Source organism: Nyctibius grandis, chromosome 15, assembly GCF_013368605.1.
Source record: "Nyctibius grandis isolate bNycGra1 chromosome 15, bNycGra1.pri, whole genome shotgun sequence".
In the NCBI taxonomy this organism is placed as follows: domain Eukaryota; kingdom Metazoa; phylum Chordata; class Aves; order Nyctibiiformes; family Nyctibiidae; genus Nyctibius; species Nyctibius grandis.
The window spans coordinates 574848-589270 of NC_090672.1; positions in this window are offsets into that span (position 1 = coordinate 574848).

Genomic DNA, 14423 nt, shown 5'->3' on the forward strand with positions numbered 1-14423 from the left:
GGGAGTCTCCCGCTGCATAGCAAATGCACCCTTTCAGCTGTCCATGCTATATGCTGCCATCAGCATTCACTCCTTGTATCACACCCTGATACATCATTTATCCAGTCTACATAGGAATAGTTAAATTTACCATCGCTGTGGTGTTTCCTGCCTTCCAACCTCTTGTTCCCCCTCAGGATGTTATAGTTGTTGCCATTTTGTTTGGATGAATCCTATATCATATTTTTCTGCTTTGGCTTGCAATTTCAATCCCAAGGAATTCTCTGCTACTTGTTAATGTGTGTCTTTTCTTCATAGGATGTGACTCTAGTCTTTTGTTTCATGCTTCCCTGGTATTACGTGCTATGGCAGTGCAAGATCCTTTCTTTTTCCTGTCTGTTGCAAAAGTCCAGGAATCCCTAAGGCCTCTTGTGTGAAGAACTACAGCCTTCTGTCACTTATTCTTGAAAAAGTGGTTGTGGGTTTTTTTTCTCCTCCTAGGAAGATTCAGTCAGATTATTCAGCACGGAGCTAACACAGCCACTGTCACCATCTGTTTATCTCCCCATTGGATAAACTTACATATTGCTAAGATAATTGTGACAGTCTACTGAGCCACTGGAACAGCTTACTTCTGATGAAAAAGGAGATTTTTTCCTCCCTGTTCTTTTCCCTGCTCTTCATTTTTCTTCAGTCCTGGAAAGGGGAGAATTGGAGAGGAGAAGTGGGATCTCCCACCATATGCAGACTCAATTTGCCATTTCAACTCACCTCATCTTGAGGAGCTACTTCTTTAGGTTCAGCTAAAGTTTCAGTGTTTACAAATCTCTGTCAGCTTTAAGCAGCTAAGTGAGTTTGAAAGGCCAAGTCAGGTTCATTTGTGAGAGTTCCCACTGAAACAGCATGCATTTAGGTTTTTTTCTAAACCTACTGAAAAAGAAAAAAAAGTCAAACATTTTTCACTTAAAACTGATGCATTCATTTGAGCAATGTTTCCTTTCATCTTTCAGTTCTGTTAAATGGAGGAGTTAAATTCTGTTAAATGTTTAAGAGAAGCCTGCACTGTGACTACACTGAAATGTAACTACCACTGCTTGTTCCTGTTTCCACACTTGTATAGTTTGATCGAGTACAGTGGGATAGTACTGAGGAAGCACTGACTTACCGTGTTTATCAAATGCACCTAGGTAAAGCGTGACCAACCAATGCATCAGCCCTCTGTTATGGAAAATATCCAATGAATGAAAAAAAACTTTGAAGCAAAAAGAAAAATGAAGTGGTTCCTGCCAACCATTATTTTTCTGCCACTCTTGTTTTCCATCCATCTCTGCAGGGCTGGACGCCATCGATGCTGGCAGCAAAACACAGCACAGCTGAAAGAGAAAAGGCAGACTGAAAGACATCTCTGGATACAGACTGTCCTGCACAGCAATGTGGCTTGGGCAAAGCACTGGAGTGCTGATGTTCCCCATTGAGGAGAGGGGATTCAGGCATACTGAAAATAGATCTTTCTTGAGAAGACGATCACAGAATTACAAAATGACAGAATGGCTGAGGTTGGAGGGGACCTCTGGAGGTCATCTGGTCCAACCCTCCTGCACAAGCAGGGCCACCAAAAGCCAGTTGCCACCTAGAACCAGATCAGGCAGCTACCTTACTTTCTGCCACACTTTATGATACAACTACTTCTCTCTGGTGTTCTGTGGTGACTGAAAAGAGAGGCAACATTTTAGTGTAGTTTGAATCATGGAAGTAAGTGGAAATGTCTCAAGAATGCCTGTCTCTGTCACATTTGAGTCCTGGTGGTTGTTCATATTATGGGAATGAACATAAGAATATCTATCAAGAACTGCCTAGCCCAGGATCTCGTCTCTAACTCTTGCCAAGAGTAGATTCACAGTTAGAATACGTGAACATAGAAAGTGTGTAGTGATCTTGCTAAGAATACTCCCACAGCCCTTCTGATTTGTTGCTTGGAGACTTTCTGAGCCAGCAATAGTGTCTTTGTATTTTACATCTAAAATTAATTTTTACTCCATGAATTTGTGCATTTCCTGGAGTTGGGTAGTTGTATACCACAGGGACATATACATCACTCTGATGTAAAGCCTAATGTATTTCATAGCAAAAGCTCTCTTGTGACCTGGTGAAAAAAAAATAAAATCACAGTGATACAGTTTCAGCATGGTAAAGAACATGGAGATTTGACTGAGATGAAGAGACAGGGTTATATCTAGCAGTGTTAGTGTTTTAAAGGTCCCAGAAAACCCGGTTGTTGTCAACACTAAAAAAAGACTCTGCCACTAGAGGTACAACAATGGGCCAGAGCATACGGGAATGTTTTCAGCCAACCCTGGAAGTAGAGATCTGATCGGAACTATAGGTGAAGTAATTTTACAAAATTCTTGCCCCAGAAATCATATCATGGAATTGTCACTACACCTGCTTATACCCAGCTCACAAAGTTATTTCTGCAACTCTGAGGCCTGCAGACATCTTAAATAAAAAAAAAAAAAGAAGAAAAAAGGAGAGCAAGTGTTGCTGTCGGAGAGCTATAACTGAGCTTCCTGCTCTAAATGACAAAAAGAAAACATAAAGAATAAGGTTACAGATTAGATGAAAAATACTAATTATTTTAGGCAAAAAATGCATGTAATTGTTCATAAATATAACCATTACAGATTCAGGTAAGTCAACACTGAAATTATATTTGCAAGAAACTGGAACAAGTTAATGTCAAGAAATTCAGAATCCCAGGGATGGGCACATTACCTTCAGCTTGAAATGAGGACATGTGAAAATTGTGTGATTCTTATTAAGGTAATAATCTGACTGCAATCTCTGGGATAAGAAAGTAGATAATTTTTCCTGTTTCCCAGGAACTGGGATATTGACCATCACCGTGTGTAAAGAGTATGCTGGTATAAACAAGGCACAAATATCTTCCTAGAAGCAAAATTCTGGTTTTCCTGGAATGTGTGTGTACTGAAGGCTAAAATGAGAGCTGAAGTGATAACTTGATATTTGATCCATGTGAGCTGTATGGACACTGGGGTAAATACTACCCTCCTATATAAATTCTGAGGTAGGGTGAGAGAACGTCAGCAAGAATGCCTGAGAGGCAAGAGTTCAGAGCATCAGTGGAAGTCACAGGAGTGCTGTAGGCTTCACCAAGAGGCAAGATGATGCTGAGTGCATCAGCTGACATTTGGAAACTGCTGGCATAGCAGTAGTGACACTGTGTAAAACCTTGATGACACCTGCTCAGAAATACTCTGTACAATCTCAGCCAAACCTACTGGAGGGACAAGACATCCTTGAGCTTCAACTGACCCCATATAGGACCTGCTCACCAAACTCCTGCTCAGCTCCAGACCCAGGGCAACGTGATGCAGGGTGACCATATCTGCCCAGCTAATGCACGTTCATGCCACCATACTTACTCCTGCCTCTGCTGATATGGCACTTTCATGGCTCCTCAACACACCCAAAGGCAGTTGAACATGTCTCAGGCTTGCCATCGGTCCCAGTCATTCATCTCCTCCTCTCTCCATGACATGCCTGCATAGCGTTCCTCTTCTGGAGCTGCTCCTTGCTTCTGGGCCTTGGGCCAGTGCCTAAGAGGCACTGACAAGCCACTCACTTCCTTTCAGTTGGGACAGGTCCTTACAAAGCAATTCTATGGGATGTTGTCTCCCTGGGCTGTGTGTCTCATGCACTTCACATTGATGACTTGCCAAATTCAAAACCAACAGCAGCCTGGAGCCAGTGTCACTGAGTATGACCTGCCTTGTGCAGACAAGAAGAGGGCCCCAGCTAGCCCTGGCTCCAGCAGCTTTGCTGAAAGCCCTGCTGTTGTTTCCCCACTGCCCATAGGAGCCCACGAGTGGGATTTGCTCAGCTGTGGGCAAGATCAGTTGTGCTGTAGTCACACATCAGCATCTGAACACAGTGAGCATCCGAAGCTGTGGCTCAACAGCACGAAGTGCGTGGAGTGTTTCACCTCCCATGTGCACACTCTGCCCAGAGCCATATGCAGTGGGTGCATCTGATGCTGCCTGTGCTCAGCCTGCCTGCCTGTGCAAACAGAGGGGCGTTCACCCCCCCAGGTAGCCGCACCTGGGTTCCAGGCTCTCTGATGCACAGCCTCTTTGCACGGTGCTGATGCTGAGGGGAACCTACCTGCCTTGCCACTGCGTGTTGGCTGGGAGTATCACCAGTGTCTGAGGCTGTGTGGCAGTGTATAGCAATGCTTGCACACACCTTCTACATCTTCTACTGCCTTGAACCAAATGACTTCCTATCTCTTCTGCTACCTGTACTGCCACCTGAGGACGAGCTCTGTGTGCAAATGCATCTGAATTTCACTCTTGGAACCAAGACCATTGGTAGAAGGGGTAGGAAGTGGCAAACAGGTATTCTGGAGGGTTTTATCCCACTGTTTACAGGTCTTTTTGCAATACCTCACCTGCTGATATAAGTGCCACAAGCCACCAGTGGTGGTAAGAACTCACTAGGACCTTGTGTCTATGAAAAGAAAGGTATGTACAACTTTGGCCTGTCATGCCTTGTTGAAGGGGTAATGCCTGTTTTGGTAATTCCATATGACTCAGGGAAGGAGGGGATGTGTGCTATTACCACCTCACACTGTGGCACTCAGCAATTGCAGGGGCTGCAGACATTCTTGGAAAAAGGTGATGTTAACCTATCTCTGGAAGAAGTTGTTCAGACAACACAAAGCATCGTTATCTTAAAATTAGCGATTCTAACTAGTTGCATCATACATGAATTTACTATAATGAACAAGGGCCATATAAAATAAGGTAGAAAATGTCCTTTCATTTATTTACAAGAACAAAACAACAGTGCTGCAAATGTAGGCATATAACCCACAGTGGGGGGAATCCTTCCTAAGTGAAGCTGCTGACAAACTCATACAGACCACAGGAAAAAGTGTGGTCTGCAAGATGTCAGCCACCAGCAGGCTGATGGTGAATTTGCTCATCCAGTTAGCTCAGCACAGGTTGTTGCTAGTGAGACTCTTAGGCTCCAGAGGAGAACTCACGTTTCCATGGAGAGTACCTTGTGTTGCTCATAGCAGGTCTGTAGTCTCACTGCTTGGTACTTTTCCTTAATAACAGAGGTCTGAGTTGTGTTGATGCTGTCATCCAGGCCATTAAGGCCACTGCTGGCCTGGCCTTAGGCCACTGCATGAAGTTGGCCTTGAATCAAATCCTCAATGTCATTGGCTCTCTATGGAAAGCAGTAGATAAGTAGGCAGCAAGGTGATACATGAAATGCTAAGCAGAAGCTAGGATTTGTCTGGGAAATAGCCCCTTTTACAGTGAATGCTGGTGTGCTTGTGAGTTAAGTGGCTGAAAAATCATGTGCACACTGTGTGCAATAAAGGCTATGGAAATCCAAAGAGCTGTGGAAATCCAGAGAGCTGTGGAACAGTTGTCACACCACAATGTCCTGCAGCCCATACACAGAAGGAAGACAGTATACCATGCCCAGAGGCCACTGCTCAAGAGCCACTGTAGTGATGTTACCAAGGCTACACCACATGCTCCTGTGTCCAAGACATGCTCTCTTGGGTACAAAGACAATGTACATGTTGCTGTTGAGTCACCAGTCTGAGGAGAGAGTATGCTTAAAGGATGGTCTTCTAGGTGCATAGCTGGGATGTAGGCTGTCAGGATATGTCTGCCAGAGGTGCTGCAGTTTAGCATTCTGAACTGTCACATGAGGTGCTGTTTTATGTGTGCCAGATGGCACAGGAAAATTTATGTGCTGTTCTCTCATGTAGCAGCTGACAAAGAAATTCAGAAAGGCATTAAGTTTACTTGCTGCTGGTTGCTGCGTATCTACATGACACAATCTATTTATCTTCTCCTTCTCCACACAACTGTTGATTTTATAGATGTCTGTCACATCCTAACTCAATCATCTCTTCTTCCATCCAAAGATCTCCTTGTATGGGAGCAGTTCTCTGTCTCTGATATTACTTCAGACCCTTCTCTGCACCTTTTTGGGATTTGGTTACCAAAACTAAATTCAAGCTTTGGGCACATGAAGGATTTATACCGTGACATAATGATACATTCTGATCTGTCATCAGTGTCTTCCATAAAACTCCTATTTTTCCATCTGTGTTGTCAATCTGCTTTTGGGCTGACAATTCAGAGAACCATCATAAATATACCAATACCTTTTCCATGAATAAACAATTTTTCAGGATATAGAGAAATGATTAGTTTATAAATGTTAAATACCACTAACCTAAATTTCAGCTGACCTGCTACACAATCATCCAATTATTCTGTGTCATGACATTCTGTGGAATTTTAGTATCACAAGCAGATCTTACCATGATTTTGTTGTTCTCTGAAGTCCTTTTTTTCCAGGTCATTTATGTATATGTTGAACTCCACAGGTCCCAGCTCACATCTCTGTGGGACTCTGCTGGTGGCTTCCCTCCTCAGCTAAGCATTTATTTCCACATTTCATGTCCTGTCTTTTAATTCATAAGGTAAATATTTCTTTCTAGTCAAAGCAACTTTTGCCCATGTCATGTGCAGCATGCATATGCTTTTTTCAAAATTTCATCATACTATATTGACTAGATCATTCTTATCCATGTCCCTGTTGATTCTCTTGAATTTGAATGTATTATGAGACACGGCTTACACCTTCAAATTCAGTTCTTAATGTGGTTTCTACCAATTTGTCCCATGCAGATGTCAGACTGACAGACCTACTTCCCCACAATCAGGAAAATTTTAAAAGTCTAATATCACAGATATAACATTTTATTCCCTTGGTACTAAGCATGATTTAAATAACAGGTCACTTCTATAACAATTCAATCTGGTTGTTTTGGGTTTTTTAAAATATTCCTGGCTATCTAAAATTTGCTGCAACAGATGTGTTAGTGCTCAATATATTATTTTCTCCTATAACCTGAAGTATCCAATGGAGACCTTAAGTTAACAGGGTTCCTCATATTTTTCTCTATTAATAGACATTCTTTCTGGAAACTTCCTCCCTTCTGAAGGAAAAACTGGCACAAATTGTTTAGCTTTTCTGCTTGTTTTCCTTTAGTGTTCTTTTTATACTTCAATTGTTACTGTTTCTTATGCATTCTTTCATGCAGGCCTTCTGCTCATAAAATGCTTATAATAGACATATAAATATATAGGCATATATTATGCTTGAGATGAGACCATTTGGATCATCTTTTAGAATCTTTTCTCACATTGGAACATATTAGTCCCAATGATGCAGTTAATGGGATCACTGATAGTTTTTGTCACTTTCAAGATTAAATATTGAAGTTGTCAGAAATGTTGCAGCAAACACTGAAGCACTCAGACATGCAGAGACATATCGTCTGTGTAATAAACTACATCAAAAAGTTGACAGATAAACGCACAAAATTTCCAGTTGAGTTTTGTACTTTGGGTTATCTGATACATCAGGTTATTTTAATCAAAAATGTTCCCCATGGGATTTGCAGCTTGCAAGTGCTGTTGTCGTCCACGCTCTCAGTATGAGCAGGGTGTGCTGGAGGCATCAGTGCACCCTGGGGACCCCGATTAACTGTCTGACAGGGAATGCCCAGCCTCTGTTGCAGCAGTATTTCTGCTGCCCTCTGTGTAAAATGAGAGCTCCCACGAATGTAAGCACAAGCTGAAAAGAAATGTCGATACTCTAATCTACTAGAGCAAAACTTCTCATCCCTACCCTTCTGCTAAGATGCAGCTGAGTACTGGACCATGGCAATGGTAAGGACATACTTTGCGTATAAAAATCAATAAGAATTAAGTCAGATTAAACTAAAGTGAGGCAATCTTTTTGTATTTCTTGCAGGCTGTTTGTGTGCCATACTGTGGCTGGTACAATGCGTTGCCTGGTAAGGAAACGTGGTTTAGAGATCTGCTCTGGCATCCCTAATAGAGAATTCCATGCTGGTGCAGAATAAAAAAAAGTGCGAATCGTGAACTGATCTCTGGAAGAAAGTTTCTAATGATCATAGCTAATGAAGGACTTGAACACATCCTCTAGGATGAAAAGCAGTTCAGGATGTTCATTGCATGGGCTATGAGAGATGCAAGCTAAAATCCATGGAGCTAGAGCATGAGCTGCAGGATATTGATGTTGGTGAAGGTTGGGGGGAGTTGTTGTTTTTTTTTTTTTTGTATGAATGACTGGCTTTTCTCTCTCCAAGTCCCGTCCCTCTAATCTTAGTGCTTGGTATACTTGTGATCTTGCTTCAATTAATGGAAATCAAAGTGGTTACTTCTCCTGGTATGGAATGTTGAAAGTCACGTTTTTGTAAAGGTGATGCCATCCTTTTTCAGTGTGTATTCCAAGCAGCTTCCTGAAAGGCTACAGAGACAGATAATCTGCAGTTAAAAGGAAGGTATCATTTCACTGAGCAGTGGACAGGAAGGTAAAAACTATGATGTTGGATACTAGGATAAAGAGTTCTTGAAAGTGCATCAGATTTAGCTAATTATCCTCCTCGTACCATCACAGCAAACCTGAGAGAATTACATCTGAGCAGTGTTTTAAATAAGATGAGAGTGATATAGAGGATACTTTTTCTACCACACACTGGAGCTCCAGTTGCACAGAAGATGAGTAGAGTGGAAAGACTGAGAAGTCAACGGGAAGAAGAGGATGTTTGGAAATGTCTGAGATGTTGGAGAGTGAAGCAGAAATGACAGAAATCAGTGTTCAGAATTCAATATTATAAACACCAAACAACTAGCTTGTAGTGAGAGAAGAAAAAAAGATGAGAAGGTATAATTCATCTACAGTAGGAACTTAAAGATCTTTGTATGGAAGTATATCAGCTTCATTTTCAAGCCTGACTCTTTTGAGGCTATAAATGGAAATTATACAGACATTGCATCTCTTTTTACACAACCTTCTTTATGAAAAAATCTCAAAAATCATAGAATTGTAGAGACCAGATTGGAAGGGACCTCAACAGATCATCTAGACCAATCTCTCATGGGAAAGGGAGCCTAGATGAGATTGCCTAGCACCCTGTCCAGTCACATCATGGAAACCTCCAGTGATGGGGACTCCGCCCATTTCCCTGGGGAGATTGTTCCAGTGAATGATTGTTCTCACTGTAAGATTTTCTTTCTTACGTCAAGATGAAACCTCTCCCAGTGCAACTTGCACCCATTACCACTTGTCCTCTCTATGTGGCTCCTTGTGAGGAGAGAGCCTCTGTCCTCTTTGTAGCACATTTAAGTACTGGAAAACTGTGATGAGGTGTGTGTCCTTGGAGTTATCTCTTCTCCAGGGAGAAAAGACCTAACTCCTTCAGTCTTTCCTCATAGGGCAGGTTCTCCAGCCCTTCAATCATCTTTATGGTCCTCCTTTGGACTGTCTCCAGTCTGTCCACATCTTTCTTGAATTGTGGAGATCAGAACTGGAAACAGTACTCTATGTGCAGCCTGACAACTGCTGAGTGGAGTGGGATGATCATATCTCTAACTCTGCTAGTAATGCCCTTATGGATGCAGCCAAGGATTGGATTTGCCTTCATCAAAATGTGAATTTCATGTTAGCTCACACAGGACTTCCGGTCTATTGGCTAGGATATAGTGTAGTTGTCCTGCAGGATATACTTATGCCAATGCTGTGAGCAGGTTGGAGCTGTGAGGACCATGACCTCATGATATAGTTGCTTGCCTGAAGGTCACATTCACACTAACTGTATCTCAAAGAGTTACCTGCTTGTAAAATAACATCTCTTGCAGTGCTCAGTGTGCCCTTACTCTCTCAGCTCTCCCAGGAACATCCCACGCTCTACCTGCCCTCCCAGTCCCCACTAGTACCTCTGGTGCCCTTACTCTCTCAGCTCTCCCAGGAACATCCCACGCTCTACCTGCCCTCCCAGTCCCCACTAGTACCTCTGCTTTCCCAGGGTGCATCTCCCTTCGAAGTTTTCAGCCATTTCTTTGGCACCATTGCTCACAAGGACTTGGGGTGTGAGGAGGCACCAGACACAGCCTCCCTGCCTGCCCTTCCTGCAGTGCCAGGGCAAAGCAGACATTCAGAAACCAGATCTGTTTCCCAAGGCACTTTTACCCAGTGAGACAGGCATTAAGGTACTAAGGCAATGGACATGAAATGGGTGGATGCACAGTAGGTTCACAAGAGCAGAGTGTATTCCCCTTTGGAAATGTAGGTATAGCTGTGACAGTCACTCCCAAGCAAGTTCCCTGCATAATTTTGTTCTTCTTATCACACTTCTGGCCACTGAAGCCACTGTGCTGAACCTAGGAACAGCAGCTACATGCCCCATAACCCAACTACTTGAAGACAGCTGATGTTGAAATGAGCAAATGCTCTCACAGATGATAAAAGCAGTAGACTCGAAGTACCAGCAGTTAGATGATGTTAATTTGATTTTTCTCTTCCTTTCTTCCTTTCTCTTTTTCTTTCTTCTCTCCTTCCTTCCTTTCTTTTCCTTCCTTCCTTCCTTCCTTCCTTCCTTCTTTCTTTCCTTCCTTCCATCTTCCATTTCTGTCTCTTTCTTCCTTCCCCATACTCAGTCTTTTTCTCTACACCCTGAATCTTTCTCTCTTAATCTTTCTTTCTTTCTTCATCTTTCTTAATCTCTTCCTCTATTTTCTCTCTGTCTTTTTCTATGCTTCACTCTAACTTTCTTTTTTTCTCCATTTCTCTTTCTTCCTCTCTCCTTTTCTCTTTCTCCCTTTTCCTCTCTCCCTCTTTTTTTTCTTTCTCTGTTCCTCTCCTTTTTCGTCATTGAGGAGGAACGCACTTTTTGGTCAAGGCAATGTTTCTGTGTCCTGAGTTTATGGCTTGGAAGTGCTTAGAGAAGTGGAAAGCTGAATCTGGCATTGTTGGCAAGAAGTCTCTGTAATGAACTTCTTTCTGCAGGTCAATACTACCTTCTCCATGTCTTAGTGCCTCTTATAGGGCTGATGCTTTTTTACTCAGGAGACACACCGCACTATTTCATGACCAAACTGTTTAAGGTCAGAGAACTCTGTAGTCCACACACGGCAGCAGCTCTAGTGGAGATGCATCTATTTTAAACCTTCTCTTAGAGATGTTCCTTTATGCCTATTATGGACTCATGTTTTTCCCAAGATCAGTTACCTTTGCATCAGCACTTATCAAGTCACAAGCAGTCTGACTCCAGAAATAGTGTGTCAATGCAAAATGACTCCTGTCCTCCATCTAAAGCAGCAAAGCACAAAGGAGAAATTAGTTTTCCTTACCATTCCCATTAACATTCCACTCTGATTCCAAGAAGTCTCTGATCAAGCTTTCCAGGATGGCCAGCGGCAAGGCCAGGTCCACCCTGTGCAATGTGTGGGACTTCTCTCCATTTCCCACACATGCAGTTTGAAGTACATAACCGGACCAAGATGTTGTTTAAGGAAACTGCAACATCACCTTTCATCAGTTGAACATTTAGGAACAAATTCTCAAGCCGTAACTTCTTACAGATGAGAGAAGAGCCCTGACATTTTCAAGTGCTTCAAGCGCATCATGATTCTTCCACAGTCAGGCCAGGCTGTTTGTTTTGGATGGTCATTGTAATATTGTCCAAGGGGAACAGGGATTTTAGTCACCAAAATATGATCCCCAAATTTGTTGTGGTATTTACTAGTCAGTCAGCAGGTTTTAAAGGGTACCCATGGAGATAGAAATACTTCTCCACGCTTTTACTGAGCCACAGTTGCGATACACTGACTTTGGAATTAAGCTTCTGCATTTGGCATCGTTTATTTGTTTGTTTGTTTAAAGAAATACCTGCTTTAGTACAAACAAAATCCTTTTGCTTCCTTTCAGGGTGTAGAAACAAAGGGTTTTTTTTCTGGAAAGAAAGAATCCCACCTATTTCTTGGGAGCATACTGTGGGAAGGGAGAGAGCAGAGGGCTGGTTTCCCTTCTTTGGTGCCCAGATATCGCTGGCATTGGTGCAGTTTTCACAGCTTCACACATAAAGATGCTGTCTCTCAAGAGCATCACTTACACTGACACAAGAGTCAACACAGGGTGTCATCTTTTCCTTAAATATATTTAGCTGCTGCCTAGCAAAGTACTTCCATATTTAGTTATAACATGGAAGGATTCCTTGTGTGTAAACCTCAGCATGCTTGGGAAAAGGAGGACCTCCTAATCCTGAATGCTGTTGCTGCAAACACACTGACTGCTGTGGTCAGCGCAAAAGACTTCGTTCCTGCTGTCTCCTCCCCACCCACCCTGCAACAACTCCAGCTCCCTTCCCCAGCAACTTCACAGCTTCTTGAAGTAGTCCCTGAAAACGTACTGGTGTAGATCTAGCCAGGAACCTCGAGGGAGCCATAAGTGTCACTGTAGTGAAAGCCAAGTTTCCTTTACCATTCCTGACATCTGCTTGTAGAATCTGCCCTTAGCAGCTACACAGTGCAACAGCATCCGGTGCTGCCAGAATGGCTGTTCTGTATTTTAAGTACTGCTTCTTGCCTTGCAGGAAACAGGGTGTCATTTGTTTAAAACTTCAGACCAGCACATATTGTGTGACTTCTCTGTCCAGCGAGGATGCAGTTAGTATCTACATTCATACTCATCCATTACTGCAAGAGTCAGACAGGTAGGACAGAGTTTGGCATTATCATTTATGTTTTTTCCCTCCTTAAAGTGCTAGATTTTGTGATTTCTTTAAAGCTGTAATGTTCCCAGAACTATTTCCACTTAAGTCTTATCTTACATGATCAAAACTAGTTCCTTTAACTTATTGTATTTATTCGTAACTCCACATTATTCCTTGGCACAAAAGCTTATTATAGTCTTATATTAATATTTCAGTACCAGAAAACACTATACAGTACTGCAGCAGTTCCTAGCTTGTTCTGGTGGCTCTATATGTTACATTGGTTGAGGTTTATCCCAAAGTGAGTCCTTTTGTTCACACTTACTTCTACCAATCTGTTCATCAATTGTCGTTTCATTTACAACAGGAGCATTCTGTCTTAATATTGGCTATTCTGTCTAACAGAGAAAGTGAGGAACTGCGATGTCTTCTCATCCAAATATGTTATTTGTTTTGCCTGAGAACTGATTGTTAATAACTTCTTCCATTAAAAAAAAGCTCTGCTTGGTCTTTAATTTCACTCAGTATAACGCTACTCGCTAAAGTTCATGGCGTTCACCTGCTTTGTTCAAAGAAGACAGCACCTCAGTTGTAGTGTAAGTCCCTCCATGAGGATTCACCTCTATCCAGATGCCTTTGGGCTCCACATTTTTTTTAATGGGGCAACTTGTCTCTAAAACCAAGATGCCAAAGTGAGAATGGGACCAGGAAAGAGAGCCTCTGTGTACTGCACCAATTTAGAAAGAGGACTCCCCAAGGCAGAAACATTTTTTTGCTGTGCCAGGACAACCAAGGTGCTTGCCCTGCCTTTGTCCTCTTGCCATGGGAATTAAATTAATGTTATTCCCTACCCAGTAATGTAATAGAATACAGTGGAAAAATGCTGGAGATGGGATAATTAAAGCTCTACTGCTATCCAAGAGTTAAAGTGAAATAAAATCATAGAATCGTTTTGGTTGGAAAGGACCTTTAAGATCATCAGGTCCAACCATTAACCTAACACTACCAAGTCCACCACTAAACAATATGCCTAAGCACCACATATACATGTCTTTTAAATACCTCCAGGGATGGTGACTCCACCACTTCCCTGGGCAGCCTGTTCCAATGCTTGACAACCCTTTCAGTGAAGAAATTTTTCCTGATATCCAATCTAAACCTCCCCTGGTGCAACTTTAAGTCATTTCCTCTCGTCCTATCACTTGTTACCTGGGAGAAGAGACTAACACCTGCCTTGCTAGAACCCCATTTCAGGTAGCTGTAGAGAGCAATAAGGTCTCCCCTGAGCCTCCTTTTCTCCAGACTAAACATGCCCAGTTCCCTCAGCCGCTCCTCATCAGACTCGTGCTCTAGACCCTTCACCAGCTTCGTTGCCCTTCTCTGAACTCGCTCCAGCACCTCAATGTCTTTCTTGTAGTGAGGGGCTCAAAATTGAACACTGTATTTGAGCTGTGGCTTCACCAATGCTGAGTACAGGGGGACGATCACTACCATAGTCCTGCTGGCCACACTATTTCTAATACAAGCCAGGATGCTGTTGGCCTTCTTGGCCACCTGGGTACACTGCTGGCTCATATTCAGTCAGCTATTGACCAACAGTCCCAGGTCTTTCTCCACCAGGCAGCTTTCCAGCCACTTTTCCCCAAGCCTGTAGTGTTGCATGGGGTTGTTGTGCACCAAGTGCAGGACCCGACACTGAGCCTTGTTGAAACTCATACAGCTGCCTCAGTCCATTGATCCAGCCTGTCCAGATCCCTCTGCAGAGCCTTCCTACCCTCAAGCAGATCAACACTCCTGCCCAACTTAGTCT